A 25,783-nucleotide genomic window follows, 5' to 3' on the forward strand; every position below is an offset into this window, starting at 1 on the left:
TACTGCTTCTTCCTTTCCATATTACAAAAAGGATCTCAATGAAAACCTGTTATCTAAATGGGTGTTTTCTCAGTGCTGATATAAAGCAGCAATCATGGGAAAATACAGTCACAGAGTATGTGTTAGGAAATAGCTGATTTGGAAATGACATTATAAACAGCTACAGTAAAGGCAGAAATTAATGCCTTCAGACAGGACTTCTCTCTCCTCCTTCATACTTTGGATTTTTAGACTGTTTTGAAGCCAAACTAGTTACATGTCTGGTGGCATTCCTGCTGAGTCGATGAGCAATACAGCACTCAAGGTAAAGGCAGTGTTAGCAAAAGAAGCTGCTCAGCCATCTCCGCCACTGTTCATTTTAAAGTACGAGAAACAAACACCCTTAACATGCATTTCCTCTGCAGAGAACCAACAGTCAGAGAGTCAGACGGAAGGCAAACACCTAAGAAAGAAACCCAAGTCTTCCAAATGAGCCTCTCCCAAAATGGCAAGTAATGCACTGTGTCACAGCTGAGGGGACAGTTACAGGGTGCACTTCCCCTGCCTGCCAGCCTAAAACACATTGCATACAACAAAGCCCTCTTGAACTAAGAAGCTGCAGCATACACACATGCAGAAAAGCCAACGTTAGGGATGAAGGTTTCTAACACATGCAAGATATCAAGATGCACTCTAGGCATCATTTGCTGCTACTTCTGCAGGCTGAAGATGCCCTCCCACCAACGTTTCTGCATATTACAGTGCAGTGCAAAAGAAAATATTTCAATCAACTCACTCCTGACTCTCAGGGCTGAGTTAAGAGCCTTGTAAGGCTATGCTCCTCTGCAGCTTTACTCCATTTCTGCTCTAACTTCATTTGTTACGCTGAGCAGAAAGTGTAAACTTCACTCCTCACAAGAACTAAGGAAAAAAACACTATTTCAGGCTGTGTGTAAAGCAGAGAACAGAACCGCAGCACACATACCCCCAATTAAACTGGTCTCTGTGGAAACTAATAACTTTCCACAGTGTGCACTGTAATCCAAGTAATAATTTTAAACAGGCATAAGCTGCAGCGTGCTGAACTAAGGCATTCTTACCTTGCAAAGAGTGCTTGAAGACGTTTAGTTACAGTAAAGGAGAGGAATGTGAGTGCTGCCAGGCATTCCCATGTATGAGGGGACATGCCTTGCCCCACACATGCATGCACACACCAGTGCCGTGTGTGCTTCTAGGTGGGGAAAAGAGCAGTGAAGATGTGCAGCACTGATAATGTCCCAGCTTTATGGCTCTATTAGGGACAGCCAGGAAGAATCATTTCAGGTGAATAAGGGGAAAAAAAACATCCCCCCCAAAAGATTGTTTTTTCTTCTCCTCTGGATGTCAGGAGCCTTACAGCTCTCTGGATAAACCCTATGTAACACCTCAACGCAGAAATCCTCCTAGCCCGCCTCCCTCGCCAGCCAATTAGTTGCACATGTCAAATGACACTGCACAAACAATGCACAAAGACTTAGCAAGCAAAAACCAAAATATTAAAGAATCCCTTACCTTTTAGTCAGAATAAGTGACAGATAACAGGCACGAGAAACTCAGTTGGCACAGTTGCTGTACATATTTCTCTGTGGACTGCTCCTTAGTGGTCCCAAAAGCACTGAACATAAAAAAACTCCAGCCTGCCTGCTTCATTCTTCAGCAACAGAGATACATGCTGTCACGGTAACAAGAAAAAGCAAAAAGAACTACAGATCTTAGGGTTTAAAAGCCTTTGTGCTTACAGGGAAGAAAAAGAGGGAGCGAGGGAAAGAAGGAACAAGAGCAAACACTTTTTGTAAGAGGAATCTGGTCCTGGCTACAGAACTAAGCACGGCACAGCATCGTGCAGTTTGAATTTCCCTGTTTGCAGGCTCCTTGGGAAAAAAAAAATCAGTCTTTAGGAGGAAAAAAAAAGATTCAAATGCATGGATTGGGGGAAGGGAGAGAGGAGGAGGAGGAGGAGGAGGAGGGTACCGCTCCTATGTGACATACATATGGAATGAGCATTAGAACAATGCTGACAGGACAGCTAAGCAACTGCACTCTGGGGCAGCAGTTTTCAAAGCGGAGCTTTTGCAGCTTTGCAGAAAGGAGAAATAATAAAATTTATTAAAAAAAAAAAAGCTCTGCAAGGGAGAAAAAAAAAGAAAAAGGAAGAACAATAATGGAAAAGAGCCGTTAATTCCAGATGAACTGCCCGATGGGGGGGAAAAAAGATAGAAATGAAATGAGTTGCCTAATTTCTGAGAGGGGGGCGGGTGGGAAATGCCGCGACTGCTTTGCAGCGCAGGCAGCAGCAGCCTCTGTCTGTCTGTGCACTTACATCTCATGCGGCGCGCAGCGGGTCCCCTCCTCCCCACGCCTCCCTCCGCCTCCTGCCTAGGAAGCTCTTGGTCCCATGGGCAGGGATTCCAGTGGACCCAATTAACACCGTACTTCGCAGGCTCCTTGGTATGATCGATATTAAATAAGCTGAGTTTTAGCAGCGCTGAGAAAGAAAGCTGCCGTGTAATTGGTGGCTGATGGAGGCAGCGGGATTTGGGTGGGTTTTTTTCCTACTTCCCTACTCCCCAGATCTCAAAACAATTCAAGGGGGTTGGGGGAGAATAAAAGAAGTACGTGCCAGCACCAGTGCCACAAGCTGCATCATATATTTGTTAGAAACTTGATGGAAGCAGAACATCAGTTGCTCATTTCACTAGCTTCGCCAGTACTTTATTAAAGTGGATTTACAAATCAATGGAAGGAATCCAAAGGTTCACAAACGCGCTCTTTCATCAGGCCGGCCGCCTGGCCCTACAGGAAGTTTGCTGAAGGGGTCTGGGGGCTGTTTTGCCAGCATACTTGTTTTAAATGGGCTCCCAACAACACGACCGGTTTGGTTTGGTGAAAGAAATGCAGTAAGAGGTTTGCTGCTGGAAGGGAATGCAACCTAGTGTGTTTACTGCCTCATTCCCACAGCACGTGCTGCAGGCACCCTACAAATTGCAAATGATTTTAATCTGAAGGGGAAAGTGGTTGGGAGGCAGTAACCTTCTTTGGTCATGTTTTCCCTGATCTATCAATCACAGAATGCCATGCAAAAAACAATCTACTACAGGCTCTCTCTATAGAGGAAATGCAATTACTAGCATTAACTCTCGCCATTGCAAATTAATACAATACAGTCCACAACTGATAGATCCCGCCTGCAAGCCATTAATCTAGGAATGAATGGCTTGCTTGCTTAAATCCAACCTGTCTGAAATTCTCAGGTCAAAATGTCCATTTCCAGATTTCTGCTTGTTTGGGAGAGGAAAAGTAAAGCTCTTCCTTTGTTTCTTTTTGTTTCTTGGGGGGGTTTGTGCTGGGGCCAAGACAAATTGAAGCTAACAGCACCCAGCATTGAACCTGCTTACAAATACGGCATTTCTCTACCAGCAGTTGCTCCTGCATTTGTATTTTTTTTTTTTGTTTCTAGGGTGGTCATAATCCTCAAACCAAGCCTAACAAATAGCACCGAGCAACACCCTTGAGTGAGCAGCTGGGTTGACCGGTGACTTGTATTCATCTTGTTAAATTATAGTGAGATTGCATTTCCATACGAGTAAGATCAATTAAAAATACTCATAAAACCATGCTACTAAAGGCAGTGAAGAGTTAAATTAATTAACTCAAAAAGCCTCCAATTAAATAATGTTAAGGTCATTGCTTCTAGCTGAGGGAGAAAAAAAAAACAACAAAAAACAAGAGCAAGGCAAAATCCTCATAGACAGTGACTACTGGTAGCCACTCCATGTGCCACACTGTCACAAACTCTTCATGATTCTTAGTAAGATGTTCCTCACATGGAGTTCCATGTGTGACAGGGAATGGCGTGGAGCTGTCAGGGGAGGGGCAGCTGAGGGTGAGGGAAAGGGGCTGCACCAGAGGGTGGCAGGCAGGGAACAGTCTGCACAGGGCAGTGGGCACAGCCCTGAGCTCAGGGAGAGTTTGGACAGCGCTCTGAGACATAAGATTTGGATTTTAGGTGGTACTGTGTAGAGCCAGACGTTGGACTGATGATCCTTGTGGGTCCCTTCCAACTTGGGGTATTCTGTGATTCTATGATCCCACCAGGCATGGAAAAGACCCAACAGAGCACCAGTAAATTGCTTTTGTACATTAAATCAGCGCTTTTTGAGCTACAGTAACTCCAGGTTCCTGTACACTAGAGGAAGATGCCATATTTTACATTTATTGACTTCACAAGTTTAATCTAGCTGACATAGGCATTCTGGTGCAAGAAGGGTGAGGAAAGAAATATCCCCAGGTAACACAGCACTGAGCAGGGCAGTGCTGGGTCAGAATCTGAAGGAGGGGAAAACATAGAAACATTGGCAGGACATCACAAAAAATGCAGCAGATCCTCCTTCTTCACAGTTGATATTGACACAGCACTGCCACACAGCAAACGTGGTACAGAAGACAATGGATTTGAAATGATCACTGATAACACCAACCTGACTGTCCAGAGTCTGCACAACTACATTCCCCTTCAGTCCCCTACCCTAAAACAGGAGACGGTATGAATCAGTTCTGAGTGACCCCATAGCAACTTCGGCTTTGTGTAGTAGAACACCTCTCATCCTGACATGACCAAAGCAGGGGAAGCTCATCCCAGCAAATTATTTTCACAGAGCACTACGAATATAATCCACTGAATACATCCAGGCTGAAGATGTCCAGTGCATAGCTGCATTTTGGAAAAGGCTTATGTTTACAGCTGCAGAGGGGACAGTAAGTGCTTTTGGAACCCATAAGCGATCCATCAGTCGATCTGTCATCTCAACACTCCTAGGCACCAGGAAAGTCTGATTATCCCTATTTTAGAGATGATGATTTGAACACTGAAAGCCTAAACTGCCTCCCCAAGGAGATGCAAGAAGTGCTGGAGAATAGCATGGAACTGATTCCAGGCTTTTCAAGTCCTTTAACTGCAAAGACAGTTCTTGTTTCAAACACAAGCAACTAAATTTGACATATTTTGAAAGTCAAACGATTTGTTCCATAAAAAAATACCACTGTCATCCTAGTCTATTCTCACATATAAGCCAAAGAACAGTCTATGGTATTTAAGGAGTTCCTGTACTATTTAAAAACGATGCATGTGTGTATGCAGGCAGGTTTTATTCCAAACAAAAAAAATAAAAAAATAAAAAAATAAAAAAATCATAATTCAGTTTACCAGAAATAAGTCAAATATCATCCCATGGTCAGAATCACGGTCCCATTTTAGTAGGTCATTTCAAGCCAGTAGGGAATGGCACAGAAGGATAACACACAGGTAATGAAATAAACCCAATAGGATACATTTCTCAAAATGATAATTCTTATTTCTCAAAAAAAAGTATCCAACCACATTATTGGCTAAGATGGGGTACAGATAAGACTTGTGAGTGCCACAGGTTCCCTGTTCAGGGCAGAGGAGGCCATTCTGGTGCTGCTGGTGTTATTGGAGTTGGGAGTAGGCCGTGAACCTCTTCCAGCACACAGCTCTACCACAGCTGCCATCCAGCGGCCTCCGATGGCAGCAAAATGATGAGCCACAGGGCGGCTTAACAGAATTTGAGGAAGAATGTGTCTTTTTCTCAGAATCTGTTTTTATCCACATGAAAGCCAACACTACAGAAGGTGTAAAGAGCACTTAATGTAATTCCAAGCCAAATAGATCTAGAAAAGAAAAAGAGCCTTTACCAGAAGAAGTCAGTATTTACTGCTCAAGGACAGGAACTAATGACTGTTAATAGGGATGTACCATAGGACCCAGAGAAAAAGCAATAAAGATTTTCCTCTCTCCTCTATCAAAATCTATATGAAGTGTCAGCATTTACAGCGCTCTTTGGAGAAGTACAACCTAACCGGATGCTGCTCAAGAACCTGTGACAGAAAGATTAGCTACGTAAAGATACACAGTGTAAAACAATTTGTAACAGCTTATCCACTTTATTACAAGTATCGTCAGTTCTGTCCATTATCCAAACCTCCTAATTCAACTGCTTCTGCTCTCAAAGACTGCAGCCTTTGGCAATATTTAAAGTTGCTTACGTTTCCTTTTTCATATTCTCATTTGGATTATTAACAAGTAAATAATGGGTCGGCTTCTCTTTCTTCCTTTAATATTTGGTTTCGTATTGAAAAACACTAAAAATTAAAGAAGAAAAAATATGTAATTTAATAAGCCATCACGCCAAAACATTGGTACTCAGAAATGACAGCGAATACACGGTGATGTGCTCTTTGTCCAACAATGTGAAAAAAAATGTCATTGGATATTTTAAATATTTACCAAATGACTGGAGGTGTATCAGGTTGCAGAGATTGGATTACGCACCCTTTCAAGAGATGATGATTCATTTTAATCTACATCAGCAGGCTCCGAGGTTTGCTTTGTTCTTTTTAATTTCTAATTACATTTTACAACTGGAATAAACAGTGAACACAAAAAGGCAGAAAAAAAAATACAATAAAGGAAAGACAACAATTTAAGGCACTTAACATCAGAGAAGGTTAGTCAGATAATTAGGATTTACAGCTGTACAATAAACCATGGTGAGGTTCAGCTGACTAATGCTCGGCACTATTACGTGGTGAATACCAATGATAAAAGGGCAATTTCCCATCTGAAAACAGGGTTTCAGTGACTTGCAGCTGTTAGGCAGAAGGGCCTGGTTAGTGCCTTCTCAATAGCATCTATCACAGACACCCGGCAGTCTTGAGTGGAGCCATGGCACCCGTTCCACCTGCTCCTGCAGGGGACCCAACAGGGAGCCCAGGCCATACACCATCCCAACAGCCTCCAGGTTGACCACATCACAACCCAGGCAAGCTCAGCTAAAGCCCGTGGGACACTTGCACTGTAAATACAGGGGAGGAAGGAGCTCCTTCCTTTTAGAATGAACTGAAAGAAAAGAACTGCTGGAAGAAATTCCTATTCTTAGCTTTAAGTGTCTGACTGTGGTTCTCAAGGCAGGCAGTTCAGGGCTACTGCATGTCCAACCCCTGACAATTCCATGGTCAGCAGGATGCAGTCCATCCTACTGCGTGTTTAAGGTTACATGACACACATGATACTGCTTAAAGATGAAGGGTAGTGTTCATGGGAAGCAATAAAAGCTCTTCTTAAACTGCTTTTCTATACACCTTTCCCTGTTACTGAGCTTCAGTTCCTCTCTACAGCAAGGAAACTTTCCCACACTGCTCTGGCAATAGGGCAGTCTTGGGATGAAGCTGTCTCAGATGCAGTCAGATGGGCATCCTAACACACAGCCATAAGAGCCCTTACTTGGTCAGGACGCATCAGCACCTCCCTGCTGGTAAACCACCAGTGTGGGTCCAGATACTGGAACGGGAAAATAAGTACAAATAAAAGCATCACAAGTACCTAAGTAAATTGCTATGTAGTGGTCTGTTATCCCACAGGAAAAAAAGAAACAACACAAAAAACAACATATGATGATATGGCTCCACAGCTAATTTTGGTTACTGATCCGTCAGGCCTTTCTATAGGATGCCAACATATAACGTGGAATGTATTTTAAGTGTCGCTTTGCTTGAATATATACCTCCAACACATGCTAATAACAGTTTAAATGTAAAACCTTGCCACGTCACAACTGCTTACATCTATTACTTCTGAAGACAGAAAGTAACTGCTAAGCATCATTCTTCAGAAATGGAGAGAGAATGTGGGAAAAGAGATGGATGGATTTGGCAAGAGACTGCAAATGCCTAGGATTTCTGTCTCCTGCTCACGGCAAGCCTGCATACTTTATTCCTTCTCCAGTTTTATTTTAGCACCAACTTTTCTGAGAGCCTTTTGCAAGCCAGCTCAGCCCAGCATAAAGTGTGCTGGCACATTCCACCACCGCAACCCCGTCACTGTGGTCAAGCAGTCAAAATCATCAGCAGCTCCCATTTTCAGACTGTCAGTTCCATCAGAGCAGTTGAAAGCTTTCTTGCTATATGTGGATGCCTCTTTGAGAGCCTTCACATGGATGGTACAGCTTGCAGGAGGACTCTGAGCAAACCAGAAGGTGAGGGCTTCCCATACCACCAAGCTCAGCTCCTAAATTTCAAGGGGTATCTCTGGGGGTCACTGGTCCACCTGTAGCTCAAGTGTACTAGTCATAGACTGAATAGGCAAAAGGACAAATCTGTCTGCTGAAGGCCTGTTTTCCACTGTTCTGGCATCACTTTTCTCATTAAATTCCTTTTTTTTTTTTTTTCTTTTCAGACAAATACTTCACCTGTGATTTGCCAACAGACATCTCAGTTACCTCTTTTAGAGTAAGTGTGAGAAAATATATAGACGCTGCTTTCAAAGACTGCCCCTTTCTAGCAGGTTTCCAGCATGGCCAGACTGAGGGACCTTTTATTAGAAGGTAGATTAGCGTAATTGCCTTATAGTTTTGATAGTTTCTCTCATCTTCAGAACAGATGTTCGCCAAGTTCTGGCCTATTTGCTAAATGGTGATAAGTGACAATTCTCATCCACTTTATGTAGGACTCCCAAAGTGAACTGAATGGATGTTTAAAGAGACTTGTGCTCAGGACTACGCCTTCAGTTGCCATGGCTGCTGGAGGCTGAACCTGGCAGGGCTGATGTCTTCATCTGGGCCCCAAAGGCTGAGGATACTCCACAAACAGACACTGAGGCTGGAGGTCCCGGCACAGGGAGCTGGAAGGGAGCAGGTGATAAAGCTCAGCACCCAATTATTAAATGGTAACTGGGATATTCAAATCATGGTGCAGTGGTGGAAGGAAGGAAGGAAATGCCCAGTAACAGGAGAAAACAAAGACTCAAGCATTTTCCTTCAGACTGATTTCAATGGAGATGACTCCAAGTTTTGCACAATAGCAGACAAGTATCTCCATCAACGGTGTGAAACCAAAAGTCAGGAGCATCTGTTATCATTAGATATTATATTGTTAAGATATTGTTCTAAGAAGAGCTGGAAAACGATGGCTTATTACATTTCCCTCACACTACTTTACCTCCCTAAACTGTCACAAGGAAGAGTGGATAAGAGAAGGGAGGAGGATAAATTTATGTTGCACTCAATGCTCCTTAGAAAAGACAGTTGCTGTTGTCATAAGCCATCCTGAACCCATCATTTGTCAGCAAGCAGGAGGCCACAAGCGGGGCTGGGATAGGCACTACAAGACAGCTCCAAGGAGTTGTTCCATTTCCAACATATGTGACATGTCTTGAGTGTTCCTGGGCTCAATGGGCTCTACTCCACAATTCAGGTTTGGAATGCTGTTACAAAGCAAGACCTTGTGGTTTCTCAGCACCTTACTGCTCTTTTTTACCCAGGTCACTAACTGTACCTGCAGTCAGCTTACAACTCATCTGAAGACCAAGTGAAAATATAGCAGTAAGAAGAACTGCTGCTGACAGTATCTAGCACTACATAAACACATGGGCAGACTCACCTTAAAGAAAGCACAGAACTCAATTTGTTTCTACCCTGTGTGATACATTAGTAATTTAGTCTATGGATGTTCCTAGGAGAGGCAGTGGGGAAGCCATCCTCTCAGGGTAGTTAAGTGCTTGACTTCTGTGTATTTTTATGTGTTTGTCAAACACTTAGGTGCTACATGCACTTAGAATGCTTTAAATAAATAAAATGCATTGAGGTTGTTTAGTGCAAAAAGGCGCTGTACCAATGCACCTTACCCACCTCCAGTGGAAATTATAACAGGATGTGGGCATAGTAAGTGCAGTCAGAAAGAAGCCTAATAAAAACAGGGTAGCAGGGTGAGAGAGGAAGAAATTTAAGACTGACAGCTTTGCTGCCTGAAAGAAATCAGGACAGTAGATCTGAGAATAGCTCAGATCATAAGATAGAAAGGGAGCAAAAGCACCTCCCGTTTTACTACAACTGGGCCTGCTTACAATTCATTACAGGCAATCCAGGATAGGCAATTGTGTAATCAAGAGCCAGACGGCTTTACTCATTTATAATTAATTCAGAGTACTTTGAAAGTGAGCTTAGAAAACAGCCAAGTGTTTCCCTTTAAGGGAACCTCTTGTAATGCTTCTGCAGGGCACTGCAAGCACAGCAGTTGTTCAGCTGAAGACAAAAGGTTTTCTCCTGACAAATGAATAAAACGTTACCACAGGCAGTGAAGCAGAGAGCACGGCCCATCTTGAAGGAAGGCTCTAATCCAAACACTGGAGTTTTACAGTGAGGAACACTATTCTGGACATTTTTATACCATTTTAAGGGTCGAGAGAAGTCTCAATACATTATAGACTGAGATGGAGACAACTCATTCTTCTATTTATTGTATACAGTCAACTGCTCCCTTAGAAGCACCGATGCTAAGCCAAGCACAGTTTTTGGCTACAAAACCACAACCTCCCTCTGCATCTACTCACTACACTTGCCAGGAGAGTAGGTGTTAAAATTCTTTATGGTTGCATTGGCCCCATACAGTCGCCATTCTCCCTAACCATCCCACTGTGAATCGCCTCAACAGCATCGCCCTGCATCCCATAACTGCTCATTTGTTCAGATCCTCAGGTATTCATTAGCTGTCCTGTGCCCACACAAATAATTCAGAACATTAAATGCTGCCTTCCGTTTTGCGTGGTTGCTAATTTATCTACACTTTGCTTTTTGTCTGTAATTCACATTGACATTAATGGAGAGACAAATATGTGCGTAACAGAACAGAGGCAGACCAAAATAAATGAGAAAAAATGTGGTCACCAGAAACCAATTACACATTCAAAACTGCATAGTGGAAACCATCAGAGTGTTGAAATCAAGTGAAGAGGAAAACATACCAAAAACACACTTGGGCTGGGGAAGAACGAGGGTGCAGAGATTCAAGCAGCCTCAACCTCAAAGAAAAGAATATAAATACTTAGATACAAAGAGACCTCTTAAAATACAGTTGCAGAGCTTGCTGGCAGATGGACAAACATAGAACAGCGCACCAATGGGGAGACATATCAGGTAAGTCAGACATGATATTGGCAGGCAACATATGCAAGACATGTCTTGTAAGGGCAAAATGTGTTCCCACCAAATACAAAGATGAATTCTCCAAGATAATCTGAAGTTGTTCTGTAAGAGAAAATAAGCATTAAATGTTTAAAGCTGTTCATCTAAATGCTATCACTTGGAGCACATGGTGGTTTTGTTTCCATCAGCATTCTTCTCACTACAACAAAAACCAAAGTCTTTAAAGAGAAATACTCCAATGGTCTTGCTACTTTGAAAGCTGAACATCTGCCCAGATGGCTCTGAAAGAGTTAAATGCTTCAGAGCTCAGATATTCTCCTGCCTATGTCTCACCATAAGCACCAGAAGATTTATGTGCAATGAATTTCCAATTACAGACTTCCACCAGCTGGGCTGTCAATCAACCTGCCTATCCATTGCATGTCTTCACCTTTCTATGTTCTCATTGCACTTAAGAGGCTCTCTCCCCCTACAAGCACACACAAAAGCATGCCATCCCCACATTCCTATCAACAGGAGTAGGTTAGGTGCTGCTTTACATTTGTTTCTCCAGCTCAAGACAGACACTATCATCTCGCCAAAGCATCCAGAACTACTGCAGCGATTAATCTGATACAGCAAATCTATTTTAAAAGCAGAATGACATTTCCTCCAAGGCTTTTCCCATTAGCAGCCATTGGAAAGGAATGCAGACTATGAAGGAAATCTGGGAGGAAAGCCCTTGGATTAGGGCACAAAATCCTCCCACACTGGTACCAAAAGCCCAGATGCAAGGTTTAAAAAGAAGGAAGAAAATCCACCTCCCTATCGAAGTCATTCATTATGTTTTTGCCAGGTGAAAAATGTATGCAGATATGGCAACTCTGAGATATCCAGAAGACTCCTCAGATTCACCTGAAAGAGGCATTATCTCCCAGTGATTACAAAGTCACGTCATGAGTCTCACCTGCTTCTTGCTCAGCAGGCATAAAGAGCTCAGGGAAACAGGTGCTCAGCTCACGGTCACCATCCATCCCATTTTAATGGATTATCCTTTATCTCTTCAATGCTCCGACTCGCCCTCAGCACCACACATCCTTTACTCAATTTCTCAGCCATGTGACTAAGGGAAATGCTGAATCAATAAACCTTTGCAGAGCAACGCTAAGCAATATAACCAGTGATTAAATCTTGTTTTCAGCGTAGAATTCAACCAGGAGAAACATAATTTAGAAAAGCTAACCACGAAGCTCTGAAAAAATATTTTCTTCTCCTGTTTGCTAAGATCCCACTAAACCATAGCCCTGAATTGGAAAAAAAACAACCAATAGACATGGCATCATCCTCGAGCCTTCGCTTGTTACAACACGATATTACCGCAGGCTGTTGTTTTTGCACCTGCATCTCACTTCCTAATCTCAGTTACGGAGAAGATGATTCTTGAAAGGTTAATTAACAGCTATATAAACAGACAATCCTTGCTGTCTATTGGAGTGAATGTGTTCTACTGTAAGGGCCAAGCGCTGTGCAAAGGGCAGGGTTTAGAGACGCGGTTACCAAGCCAGGTGCTCCAGCAGGACCCATAAGGTGCTTTTTTCCTTCAGAGGCCTTATCAGAGCTCTCTGGAAATTTTCACCCAGTCTCGACTGCCTATAAATAGCGAAGTGCAGCCCCCGGGGGCCGCGTGGCTCTGTGCTGCTGGCTGTTCCGAGTTGCTAAGGAGATGGAAGAGCAAAGGCTTGCAAACCATGTGGGGAAAGCGGCACTGCGCTGGGATTGGGCCCCAAGCCAGGTAGGTGTCCTCCAGATCAGAAACCTCCCTCTGAAAACAAAAAAATGAACATTTGGATGGAGATTCCCTTCAGGAAGACTGAAAAATGAGCCTGAGAGATGCCAGGCACAGCGAACAACAGGACAGACATCCCCACTGACAGACTCCTGGATAATTGTTACAAACCACCGACCGTCTGCGTTCTTGCAGCATCCCTGTTTCCTGAATGCAGACCTGGGTTCTTTATCGCAGAGGAAAGTAATTATAGTTTATACTACACAGCACCGTCCCAAAGCAAAAGGAATTTCTGAATCCTTTTAAGTCACTTCTGTGCAGACTTTATAAACATGACTGATATGCAAAAAGTCAAGCTTTGAACTGCAGTACTGGAATAAACTCCCTAAAGGAACTGAGAGCAGGATGATCACTACTATGCAATCTTTTTCACATCTGAACATGCACCCCATTCATTTATCTCAGGCTAGGTGCTGCCTGAATGGAGATGGAGTCTGCTCAAGACAAGGAAGGAAAACAAGGGTCATAATGAATTAAGGTTATATGTAGATGCGACTGTCTACCTCTGGTCAAATTACATCCCTAAATAGATGATGACTCATAATGGCAGTGATGGTAGCAAACATCAGCCAGACAGAGAGCACAGTCTGACAAGAGGAGGTTCTGCTTTCCAGGATGAATGGAGATGTGATTTTACAGGGATATATAAGGCTTGCTTAAAGTTTATGCAGGAGCAACTTTGCAATTGCTCCTGGTAGAGTGGAAAACAGCCTGACGATAAACATACCTATAAATCAATGAAATTCTGCAGTGCTTTCTAAGAACAGAACCCACAGGAAAACAACAACAAAAAGGTGTAGGAATCCCTCAAAGAAAGATGCAAATAGAAAAAAGCCAAGGTAGTTCCTACAGACAGTAGACAGTACCAACAAGCAGAAATGGCCCGTGCTCTTATCCACTTTCTCACCCAGATTACTTGCTTGCGGTAGAAAATTAAATGCTATTGTTTTCCGAGACTCATCCACAGCTAAAATGATACATCTTAGCAGAACAAAGGCAGTCCCTCCTGCCAGCATTGTATTAGCTCATCTCTCATTGAAAAACAAAGAGTGAGCAGAAAAAGGTGCATTTTTCTCTGTGGCCAACGATGTTCCAAGCCACAGAAGTATCAAAGCGTATCCACAGCTGACAGTTGCTTAGTGTTACACGGGTGAAAGAGAAAACTACTTTTTTCTATTCCTCAAGACAGCAATGAAGCCACATTAGGAATATTTGAAAGCAAAAAGCACAGAGAAAAGCGAGTGATCTGAACGTTCTGCTTTCCATCTTCCATAGATGATAACACTCACGCTAACTGGCTGGCGACAAATCAACGAGAAAGGAAAGAGCGTACGATTGCAGCTTATCTCCCAACGCACGTATTTCTTAATATAGGAACGTGTACGATGGATCTGCCACCATCTGATCTTGATTGTTGTAAAACCAGTCATTCTCCCTTCATCTGCCAGAAGTGTCATGATGGGGGGGGGTATTTCTGGCAGCTTCACGGACTCAGAGTGTTGAGGCATATTCCCAAAGGACAGCTGAAAGTTTCTTAGCTATTTCCAGCTATTAGACGCCACTTCTGCACATTACTTGAGGATTTTCCAGTGTGATTTTGACTTAATTAAGGATGATGAGGATGGGCAAAGAGTCCTCAGGTCTTACGGCTGCTACTGTGTTTCGTTTTTCTCCACAGCAGTTTTTTTTTATGACGGTCTTAAAAACTCAGAGATCTGATCTTGTAGCTACTGAATTTTATGACATAACACATTCACTGAAGATCTGATAAAATATTCTTTGGCCATAAACATAAAGCTTAACTGGGGAAAAAAAAAAAAATCACCAAAAAACAACCACCACTCCCTTGCATATTAAGCAGTCTTATTCATTGCTATAGGGACAGACTCTTTAGAAGGATTTGTTGTGATAGGACTAGGGGACACGGTGTCAGACTAAAAGGGGAGATTTAGATCAAAATATAAGAGAACGTTTTGTATGAGAGTGGTGATGGTGAGGCACTGATCAGATTACCTGGAGAGGTGATGGCTGTCCCCAGAGATTCTCCAGCGCAGGCTGGATGGGGCCCTGAGCACCTGATGGAGCTGTAGGTGTCCCTCAACACTGCAGGGCAGTTGGACTCAGTGGCCTTTAAAGGTCCCTTCCAACTCAAAATGATTCTATGACTCTGTAACCCCATACACTACTTTGTAAAACCCCAGTCTCTCACTGAGATTTCTGCAAACAAATCATTTCTAACTTGATTCAGCCACTTTCCATTTGAAAAAAAAATAATCTTAATTTATCAGGAAATTACAAGCACTATTGCAATCAGTGTAATTTGACAAGAGGTTGACTATAAATTATTCTTATGGGAATCACTCATATGAGAATATTACAACCATGAGACAAGGGGCATAAACTGAAACATAGGAAATTCTCTTTAAATATTAAAAAGTAAAATTCTATTTCACTATGAGAGTGGTCCAGCCCTGGAAGAGTCTGTTTATAAGGTTTGTGACATCTCCATTCTCAGAGATAGCCAAAGCCTGACTAGACATGGCCCTGAGCAACCTGCATGTGCTGCCCTTGCTCTGAGCTGGGGTTTGGACAAGGTGTTCTCCAGCCAGTCTGCCACTCTGCCACTAAACACAGAGATTCAAACCTAACAGTTTGTTAAGGCTGAAACTCTTTTCATAAGATGTATTGAAATACATATCATATAAATTGCACTGGTATTTTAATGGACGGTATTCCATATTTGCGAGCAAAAGTTGGCTAGAAGAGTACAACAAAAAGAAAAATAGCTTGTTTGTTTGTTTGTTTGTACACATTTTGTATTATGTTTGGAGAACAAACTAAATGCTTTGCCAGAAATTCTCCTTTTCCATCAAAGGAACAGGTCTTCAACATGGATCCTGGTTCTCTGTCCCCATACTGCTATTCAGTTGATGGCTAGGGCTACATTTCTTGTCAACCTTCATTTCCCTATGCCACGCAATTGACTATTGCATTTTCCTTATTTCCCTATATATTTCCTCTATGCCTTAACCTGGAGAAACTACCCATGATTCTGTGATTTAAAGTTACTGAAAAATAACACAGTGAAGCAAATAAATGATACAGCCCTTCATAGGTGTGGGAGTGCTGGCTATGGAAGCCTTTTCAGCTCCAGCTGAGTTTGAAAGTGCCTCTCATTACTGTGTGATACACTGTCCAGCACTGACCGAGCAATTCTACAGCTCTTTCTTAGCCATCACCACTAATGAAGAAGGGAGTTGGAACTGAGCAGCATTATTAGCAGCTTTGTCATCAGTAGCATCTATTCAGAACAGATCTGTAAGTGTCTTGGACAGGTCTAAGATGTGCAGGGGAGATTGCACAAGCTCAGCTTCTGCCACAAGCTCAGGGCTGAAGCACAGGCAGGCAACCAGAATGTGAAAAAGTCCAAACTATGCTGAGCAACAACAGCTGAACAAGCAGTATCTAAGCACACACAAATCTGGAAGATAAGAGCACATGCAGCAAACACAATGGTGCAAGTCACCAGAGTGCAAAGTTAGAGAAGGCAAGCATGTGAGGGCCAGCAAATTCAATTCATAATCCTCTGAATTCAGCTATTTCTACAACACTGAACAAAAAAACCTTTCAGACAACAGGCAGTTTTCCTTTAATACACAGATGTTAAAAATAGTTTTTAAAAAGCAAGGGGAAAATTAAAAATGAATTAAGTATATGAAACAATATATTCCAGATAATAACATCCCCACATACCCTGCATGAACGCTTTTCACACCCCTCACACTGATTTTCTTCACATATTTATCAACCTGGCTATTGTAAGACTGTTCAGCTCTCAGGTTTGCATGCATTAGAACTGACTTGATATCCAAGATGGTTTATTTCTGTGCTGAAGCACCAAACCTTTCTCTGGGTAAAAAAAGTAAAATTTCAGTGTGAGGATTCATGCAGGCACGTTTGTGGAACACTCTACCCTGAGAAGTCTGTGCTCCTCTTGAGCATCCACAGAAGTTCAAGTCCTCAGCAACTGCCTTGCCAAAGACATTGGGGAAAGCAAGCTCAGCAAACACCACAGTGCTGAAAATGAGCTCACAAAACATCAAGAGGTTTGCTGCTGAGACTGCAAAGAGTTAAACACCAGAAGGCTTTTCTCTGATCTCACACATCAGTGAAAGACCAGCAGCAAATCTACCCAAAGCAATGCTGCAAAATAAACACAAAGCTAAATCAGACTTGAAAGCCCTTACGGAGAACAGTGAGCTAGATATGGATATGCATTTCCCAAGGTGAATTCCTTTTGTACCAGTGCAACCTCTAAATAATATCATTTAACCTTCCTCGGGATTGAGGTTTGATTTCCAACTGACAGATCAGCCATGGAAGTTAAACCAAGAGAGCTTCCATGTTCCAAAAAGGAAGGGGAGCATCCACTTGAAACATTCTGCCAAACCTCAGCTGGGCTGAAAAATACAATAACTGTTTGCCAAGTGGAACCAACTTTAACTATGCTTTTAATATGATCAAGTGATCCATTTGCCACCTAAAGCTGAGTCGGTAAGAAATGAAATGATGAGACCCAAAAGGCACATTTTTTTCCCCTATTTGCAGTGACAGCACCTCTATTCAAGGTACAGATAGAATTCTTAGTATCTCTCACAGCATTATCACCGTCCGTCTGCAGTCCCCATAGGGTTAACATTTTAAAATCCAACTCTGGAGCTTTTTGCCACCGTGACCAGCTGCAAAAGCTTATGCATATCATCAGGAATTCAGTGACACAGCAAAGGCCTGAATGTACACATACATTTCTGACTCCCAAGACGCAGAAGACAGACCAAAAAACTGTGCCCGTGACTAACACGACCCATAATACCTCATAAGCCTCTTCAGTATAAACTGATTCGGGAATGTAACAGTGGTCATAAACATTACATTTGTAGAGAACTTTTTTTTTTTTTCCGAGGGGCTTTTATCCACAGGGCTTGTGAGAGGAATTGGCCGAGGCCTGGCCATGGCAGCAAGGAGGCCTTACAGGAGCTGACAGGAGATCCTTGCAGAAACGGGCCAGGCCCAGATGCTGTCCCACAACTGACAAACAAAATCGGGTTTTGCATGTGAAAAGTGGGTCAGGCTATGGAGAGGAGGCTGAACCCAATACAGAACAGCATGTGAGTGGCCGGCAGGGACCCTCAGGCCTCTATTAGCGGTGCTATTATGCAAATGTAGCAGTGCCCATCAGCATGTCAGTCCTGCAGCGGGAGCTGCCCTAGGTGAATCTCATTAAAAGCCCCTTCCCCAGCCTACGCTTGTTCATGCTGCTGTAACCCTGAGCCCTGCTGAGCTCCCTTTCCTGCCTGCTTGCTGTTCCCTCATGGGTTGTCATCTCCTTCCATCAAGATCCATTTGCAGTGTCACATCCCCATACATCCCAGCATGGTTTGGGATGGGGACACCAAGATGGCCTTTGTTTGTCCCCCACCATCTCTACCTTCCATCTTTCTTGCAAAGCCAAGCAATGATGGCACAATGAGAAACCCAGAATCTCATTGAAACATTCACAGCCTTTCCCCCAAAAGACCGAGCCCCCACAGGCATGGGGCTCCCAAGGAGAGGACATGACCCCCTGCACACCTGGGACACATGTGAGAAGGACACAAGCACCACAAGCCTCTCCCACACACAGCAACCTCGGCCAAACCCTGTACTTTCCCAGTCGTCCTCTTGGCGATCATTATTATCATCTTCGCACAAAAAATCTGGACTTTTTAAACAGTGCTTAAATGATTCTCTCCCCCAAAGAATTAAATTACCATTTATAGTCTATTCTTCCTATTAAAAATTTATCAATTTATTCATCACTTCTAGGACTGAGACCTTTCATTTGTTTTACAATGAAGAAACCTTTGATCCGCAATTCTCCAAGGCTACCATTTTTTATTCTTTAGTTCTTCTCATTAAAAATAAAATACCTCTATTCTCCAAAACGCCTTGATGGCACACTCAAAATGCACACGAGAAACTTATTTTAGCCTTGCCTTGCGATAGGCACTTCTTCAAAGTTTAAAAGGGTTTGGGGGTGGGATTTTTGTTGATTGTTTTTCCTTTTCGGTACATGACTGTTATGATTTAATAAAACCAAAGGGGTTCTACATCCAAGAATCAGCAGGTTGAAAGACTGCAATCAGGTAGTATTTACAAAGTGAGTCAGAAGAACGCCTTACTCCCAAAGACACAAATGCAAACAGCAGAAATAGTGTTTCCTAAAACTTCCTTCCCTGCGTGCTGAATCAGGCCGGCCTGAAGTGCATTTGCTCCCTAACAACTCTCAAGTCACCCCTTTACTACCCCCCCAGGCTGCTTCTGAGGAACAGCTCCTCAACCAAACCAGGCCATGCACTAAGGATCACAGAAACAACTTGCAAAACATTTGGAAACCACATTTCAGCAATTCCGCCCCCCCACCCCCAGTCTCTCCTGTTCTCAACAGCTGGACACACAAAGACCCCTCTCAGCAAAACAAGCCTTTTCATTTGGGTGTGACGATGACCAGAGAAAGCAGATTTGCCCCCACTCAAGCTACTAAATGTGCCCTTCACATAAGCAGCTTTGGACTGCTCCTACGAAGAAGACAAAACATTCAACTAGATTTACCATTCTGTGTTCCTGGTACAAGTCACATCTCACTCAATGTGAAGACTTCAGTGTTAGTTTGCTCTGTATGACCTTCTCCATTTATGTTATTATAGGCACATGTGCTACACCTTACCCATTAACAGAAAGAGCTGAGGGCATTTGCATTAGTTTACTCTATGATGCTCTCCTTAGAGGCACACATGACTCTCCTTCCCCATCAAGGATCATTTACCCAGTCTCAGGTTACATGGTACAGCCTGGACACATCCACCTACCTTGGCTCCATATGAGGCACAAGGGCATAACCAGTATTTGACAAGTGTTTCCAGAAGTCTGAAGAGAGCTGAGGGCTGTCACCATTGCTTAGCAGAGTGGCACCATCGTGGCCAGCTGCAGGAGAGCATCAGGGCGCAAAGCCAATAGAAGAGATTCAGCCATGATGCTGATGCCCCATCACCTATGGAGAATGGCTCATGGGTCAGAATGGCATACTAACGTACCTACAAGCTTGTTCTCCTCAACATGAGGAGGAAATACAGTGAGAAAAGAGATTCATTTTCTGCTGATCCACCACGTGTGGCATCAAGTGATTCTCCAGCACAAAAGCATCTTGTGGGCTTGTGCTGCACACACAGCTGTGCATCAGCAGGGCTTCCTCTGAGCAAAGGTTTCTGATCTTTCAGTACACCTAGCTAAAAATTTTCCTTCAAATTCATTTTTATCCCCAAAACACATTTCCCCCCGTTCTGATCTCCACAGAAACTCTGATGTCTATCAGAGAGAATACTGCCTGAAAAGCAGAATGCACTCTTTGCAGTTCTGTTTGTTAACACAGAACCATTTCCTATACACTGAAATGCTACTTTCTACTCACCTCCATCACAGAAAGCTGAAAAACAAACTAAAACTGAAATCTGAAAAGTGACCAGACCCTGTTCCAGGCCTGAATGCAGCTCAATGCTGTGCTTAATCAGGCCCACAGTCACTTTGTGACAGCTGAAGGAAAAAAACCAGAAAAATCTAAGCCACTCAATTCCCATTGCTTAAATTCAACAACACCAAAGCAGACAAATGACCAGATAATTTGGTAGAGAAACAATAATATACTTCACTACCAAAGTAAGAATATATCAGAGGACCAAAAACCACTTTGCGTCCAAGCCTCTGTTTAGTGCAAAGTAAACCCTCCCGCTGCTACAGGAAGAGAACAGGCAGCCTTTGCCAGCAGACACATTTGTGCAGGAGCCCCAGCTATGACCAACAGACATTACCAAAGGTACCTGCAGTCCCTCCTCACCTTCAGCGGTCAGCAGCTATAAGCAGGAGGAGGAGCACAGCCAACAGAGAGCACAGGAATACAGAACATTGCTCCATGAGATAGCACGTGGCTAAGTGTAGCTAATTATGCTTTTGTCACCAAATACAAGATGGACTGGAAATATTACTGCCTTTTAAGTCGCTCGCATATGCCAGAATATTTCCACTCTGCATAAATGGATTCCTTTCAAATATTGTGAAAATGAATTCATCCCGCAGAAACGCAACAGGCCTAACGGCATGTCACCAGATGTCACCCAGGCTATGATACAGCCACATGAGTACGCTCTTCACCAGCACCGCAGAGGAGCTGAGAATGTCTGATGAGCCCCAGGATCGCGGGCTTGCCAAGCGCTTGTCAATCTCCAGCACGTGTTATTCCTCTTCAGCAATCTCATGCCGGCATCTTGTTCCTGTGTATATAAAAGCTTGCTCAGCATGTTCAAATTGCTATAATTCTGACAGCCTAATCATTTGGAGAAATGCTGCCATATTAGCAGATAACAGCTCGCCCTCTTCACAAACAGGAGGCTCCAACTCCACATCACTCATTCCAGGAACAGGATGGACGAGGGGCCTTCACATCCTTCTCCTGTTGGCTTGGTAATACTAATGATAGTTAAATGCCCGCTGCTCCCCACAGCAGGGCTGACACACATCGTGGGGGACTGGTTTACTCAAGCTAAACAAAGCACACACACAGAAAAGAAACACTACTCCCATTTCACAGTGCTTCACAGAGACAGAACTTTCTGTGATAAAGGGAAAGCGTGGGCTCAAAAGGCAAGCTGTATTCATCCCACCCAGTCTTAGTCCAAATAACCATAATATTATTGAATTTGTGCTCTGCTTAAAATGAGTGGAGATCAGAGGTTCTCCAAGTGTGGTTTGTAGTTAACCTTTGCTTCGTGAGTCAGAGGAATGACTGACAGAGGTCAGGCCAAAGGTTTCCCTAGCCCAATATCCTGCCCGATAGTGGCCCACAACAGATGTATATGAAGAAGAAGAAAAAAAAAAGGCAAAATACACTGTAATAACTCCACACCATCCAATTATCTGCAGCTCCTACATTTCAAGAACCAGAGAGGGTTTCTTTATTCTTAAGAACATTTGATGGATTTCTCTTCCAGGAATGAGTATCGATGCTGTCTGTTGGCAAGCAAACTTCTGTCATCAACAAGGTCCAGTGGCAGCAAATGGCATGGATTCACTACAGACTTCCATCAGGTTCCATTGCAGGTTCCATGTCTCAGACTTGAAACATCTGGGAAGACTGGTTATGTGACAGAACAACTAACCTTTCCCTTTCCAGTCAAGCAGCTTTTCCTTAGTGGTACAGTGGTACCAGCTATTTCAGAGCCCACTACTATACAGATAAGGTTATTCTTTGCACTACTTCAAGTCTGTCCTGCAGACAACCCTAGATCCTGGTCAAAAAATACAGTGAAGTGTTATGACAAATAATATATTTAAGTTTTGCAGCATGTCCTTCCAGTGCAGTAACAGCAACTAAACTCCTTGACTTTTAGGCCAATGCTTCCCAAATGTTCTTTTAGAATATAAACCGCCTTCATTCAATAGTGCATCCTTCTATAGAAGCTCCTTCCACCCACTCTTCGCATAAACAGTGGGTCAAGTTATTATTAACTCTGTCTTTTTGTTTCTTTTTGCATTTTCTCCACAACTCTGATACTCATGTTAATGCTCACAATATTGTTGTCAAGTCCCAGGCCCCTCAAAGAGCCCAGTAAAGGGAATACCTTCACTGTATCAACAATTCATTGATCAATGTACAAGCTGGTTTGTACAGGAAATAAACAACCTCCATCCTGATCAAAGGTCCTCAACATGTTGCTTGACAGACTATAAGGAAGTGTTTTAAACACTGCAGGGCACTATGTTTGCATTTAATCTTTTTCTTTTTTATTACTTTTTTGTTGGTTTTTTGTGTTTTTTTTCCTACATTTTTTCCCCAACCTGTCAGTGTTTGCTTTCCAAGATTTGTTTATGCTATGTAAGCTGTAGGTTATTTCTGTTAGAAACCCTAATTTCCTCCTCTGCTGGGACTATGGCGATAGCCCCAAGGAAGTTTACACTGAAGGAGAAGTGCATGACAAGCAGTGAATTAAGTTCAGAAAGAGATTCCATTAGCTTTCTCAGTGGTGGAAAATAAAGATTATATATATATCTATAAAAAAAAAAGAAGAAGAAAGAAATTCTTGGCTGTTCCACTCTCCTGTCACAACATCTGCAAATGGACACCAACAAACAGTCAAAGAAAATAATAATCCAAATATGAAATCTAATAAAATGTTATTTATCCGTGCAAGAAAAACACCCAAATCTGTCTTTGTTTTTCTTCAGGTGTCTTGTAAGATGAAACATGTCTCTAATTCCTCCCACGAAGTATCCCAAAACAACTACAGCAATGAATCTGCAGGAGCTGACTGGCAGCTCTCCCCCATGGATGTTACAACGTTCAGTGTGAAGCACATCCCTCACCTTTCCCAGGCCTTCTGTGGTGAGGACCAATGCCAGGTACAAAAAGGAAGGAATCACTAATAGATACAATGCACAAAATAGAAAAAGAAACTGTAGTGGGAAAACAGCCAGTTACCTGCAAATGAAGTTATACGCTTGTTGACATCACCGGACCCACCATATGGCTGGAGCAGCCTGTGGCAGACCCATTAGAGGCAGCAAAACTCCTGTGTCCCGGCAGCACCTGGCATTCCTCCTGCCCTGAGCCTCCAGGAATCATCCTGTAGCCAAGAGGAGTTTTCCACCACTCGGAATCTTCCTACACAAAGCACTGAGTTCTCCTGACGGTCCTTGGCCTTCCTCCCATCCTGCCAAAAAACATCTCTAAAGTCCCAGTTCTTTCCTTGGCAACTAAAAAGACAAAAGCGTAAGGGAGGAGCTTTCCACCCTCCCCACACACCCTATTTTTTATTTGGTAGCCAATTCACCGGCTGGCTGAGTTCAGTTCATTTGTTTCTACTGGATGTTTGCTTTTGGAGCTGCTGTAAAATTAAATGGCAAGAAGCCTAGAGCTCCTGCACAGCCATCTTCCTTACCGTCTACTAAGCTGCAAAATGCAGAGATGGTGCATTCACTCCAGTAAAGAAACCCCAGCCAACATTTCCCCAAGCTTTAAAAATGCCTTGAAACCCAGTGTTGAAACATCTTAGGACTGATCGAGACTCACGTCCTGCTGGAGGAATCCCAACCAAATGAAATAATAATGCCAGAACTGAGAGAAGCCAGACCCTGAGAGGTGTTGGACTTCTAAGTTTTGAAAATGCCAGATATTTCTACATCTCATGTCTAAACTACTAAGCTGTTCCACCATGCACTAGTGGAAGTATTTATTATTTTTAATACATGCCTGCAGGCAGAGGCAAACAAAGTAAAAGAGAAAGATAACTGCCCCTTCAAAGGCACTGCCAGCTGAAACAAGAAAGCAGCATGTATAGTTTATTAGACTTTGTACTTTTGAATGTATGTACACCTACAAAGGGAGACAAAGCAATACAATCATAACATTCCTGACTCCAACCATTTCTTTGCATTTAAAAACACATTATTCTTTAATGGCACACTTCGGCCAACAAAACCAAAGGCAGGAAAATGAAAGACCTGGTTTGCTATTGAAAACTAAGGGCTTCTCATTAAAAGTTTTAAAAAAGAAAAGTGCAATAGTAAGAAGAAGGTGTCTACTTTTAACTCTACTTTTAACACCCTTCTCTTGTCCCTCCCCAACTGTGTTCCAAGCCATGAAGATTAAGAAAGAATTAAGAAAGAATGTTCTGCAAGGAAACTTACAGAAAGGTGACTTTTTCTTAAGAGCAGATTGCAATAACTGTAAGAGAAACTTAATCTGATTAAAATAAAAATGACATTTTCCAAACCAGAAACCTGGTATTTAATAAGGAAGTCTGCACACATAACAATAATTTTCACATTTTTGTGAACAGAAGACTATTTTATGATATACTATAAAAGGCGGTGTCCAGCTGTCCTTGGGATTTACAAGATGCTAATAACTGGTCTCCTGTACGTTGTTTACCACACCAGAAATACATTTAGATAAATGTCACTGTGGTGGATGACTGATGTTACCCTAAGAGGATTCCAAATACCCTTGAGTCAACACACAACTTCTTCACAGTCTCCCTTGGCAATCACAGAATCATAGACTCATTAACGTTGGAAGGGATCTTCAGTGGTCATCTAGAACAACTTCTCTGCAATGAACAATTCAAGGAGCTCAGAGCCCCCTCCAACCTGACCTTGAGTGTCTCCAAGGCCAGAGCACTGGGCAATCTGTGCCACTGCTTCAAAATCCTTGCGGTAAGAAATCTCTTCCTTACTGAATAAGTACCAACACTTGCTTTGCAGTAGCCCTTTTAAATTCTAGGATCTCTTCCAGCCTGTTTCATCAACCTTCCATTTCATTTCATTTCTACAGTCTACCGTCTCTTCACTCACACACCTTTTAAGTCATTATTTCCCCAAGTGAAAGATAATGTACTATTATTATCCTATATCTTAAGAAAACGGGATACAATACTAGATCAATATCCCAGTCTACTATTAAATGGCTACACAGCCAGCTACAAATCTTACTGTCCTTATCATTCAAATAATGAAATACCTAAGGTTCTTCTCCTACAAAAAGCTCTCGAATTACTCTATTTTCTACTTAACAGCATTATTTCTTCTTAAAGTCAGTTGCACATATTCTAATGATGCATTTCCTCTATTAGTTCTCCATCTGCAACTTATGCATTTGTATGAATTTAACTCCAGTGAACAATAAATTCAGACACAGAAGAAAGAGACAGCAAGCAGTCATCATACAAGCTTCTTCAAATCCATCTGCTTTAGTTCTAGTACGAGGGCAATCAAACATCTAGTGTACAGCAGGGATCCATCCTCTGCTTCAGCTGGCATATCACAAAGTCTCAGATGACAAGGCCAGAAAGAATAAAAT

At 42.7% G+C, this 25,783-nt stretch overlaps 1 protein-coding gene across 17 annotated transcripts in view; it reads right to left on the minus strand.

The window, feature by feature from the left end:
- The window catches only part of FAT3 (FAT atypical cadherin 3), a 428,155-nt gene that overhangs the window by 366,514 nt on the left and 35,858 nt on the right, over window positions 1-25,783 (minus strand). For 12 of the 17 annotated variants that reach the window (XR_014931869.1, XM_032442228.2, XM_085509140.1 and 9 more), the window contains exon 1: window positions 1,531-2,324. The exons of 2 other annotated variants lie outside the window; for them this stretch is intronic. The gene's annotated coding sequence lies outside the window, so the exon portion shown is untranslated. 3 more of the 17 variants (XM_085509086.1, XM_085509115.1, XM_032442218.2) reach the window with 3 other exon arrangements.

This window comes from Coturnix japonica, chromosome 1 (assembly GCF_054131305.1).
Source record: "Coturnix japonica strain WE chromosome 1, WE-NBRP24, whole genome shotgun sequence".
In the NCBI taxonomy this organism is placed as follows: domain Eukaryota; kingdom Metazoa; phylum Chordata; class Aves; order Galliformes; family Phasianidae; genus Coturnix; species Coturnix japonica.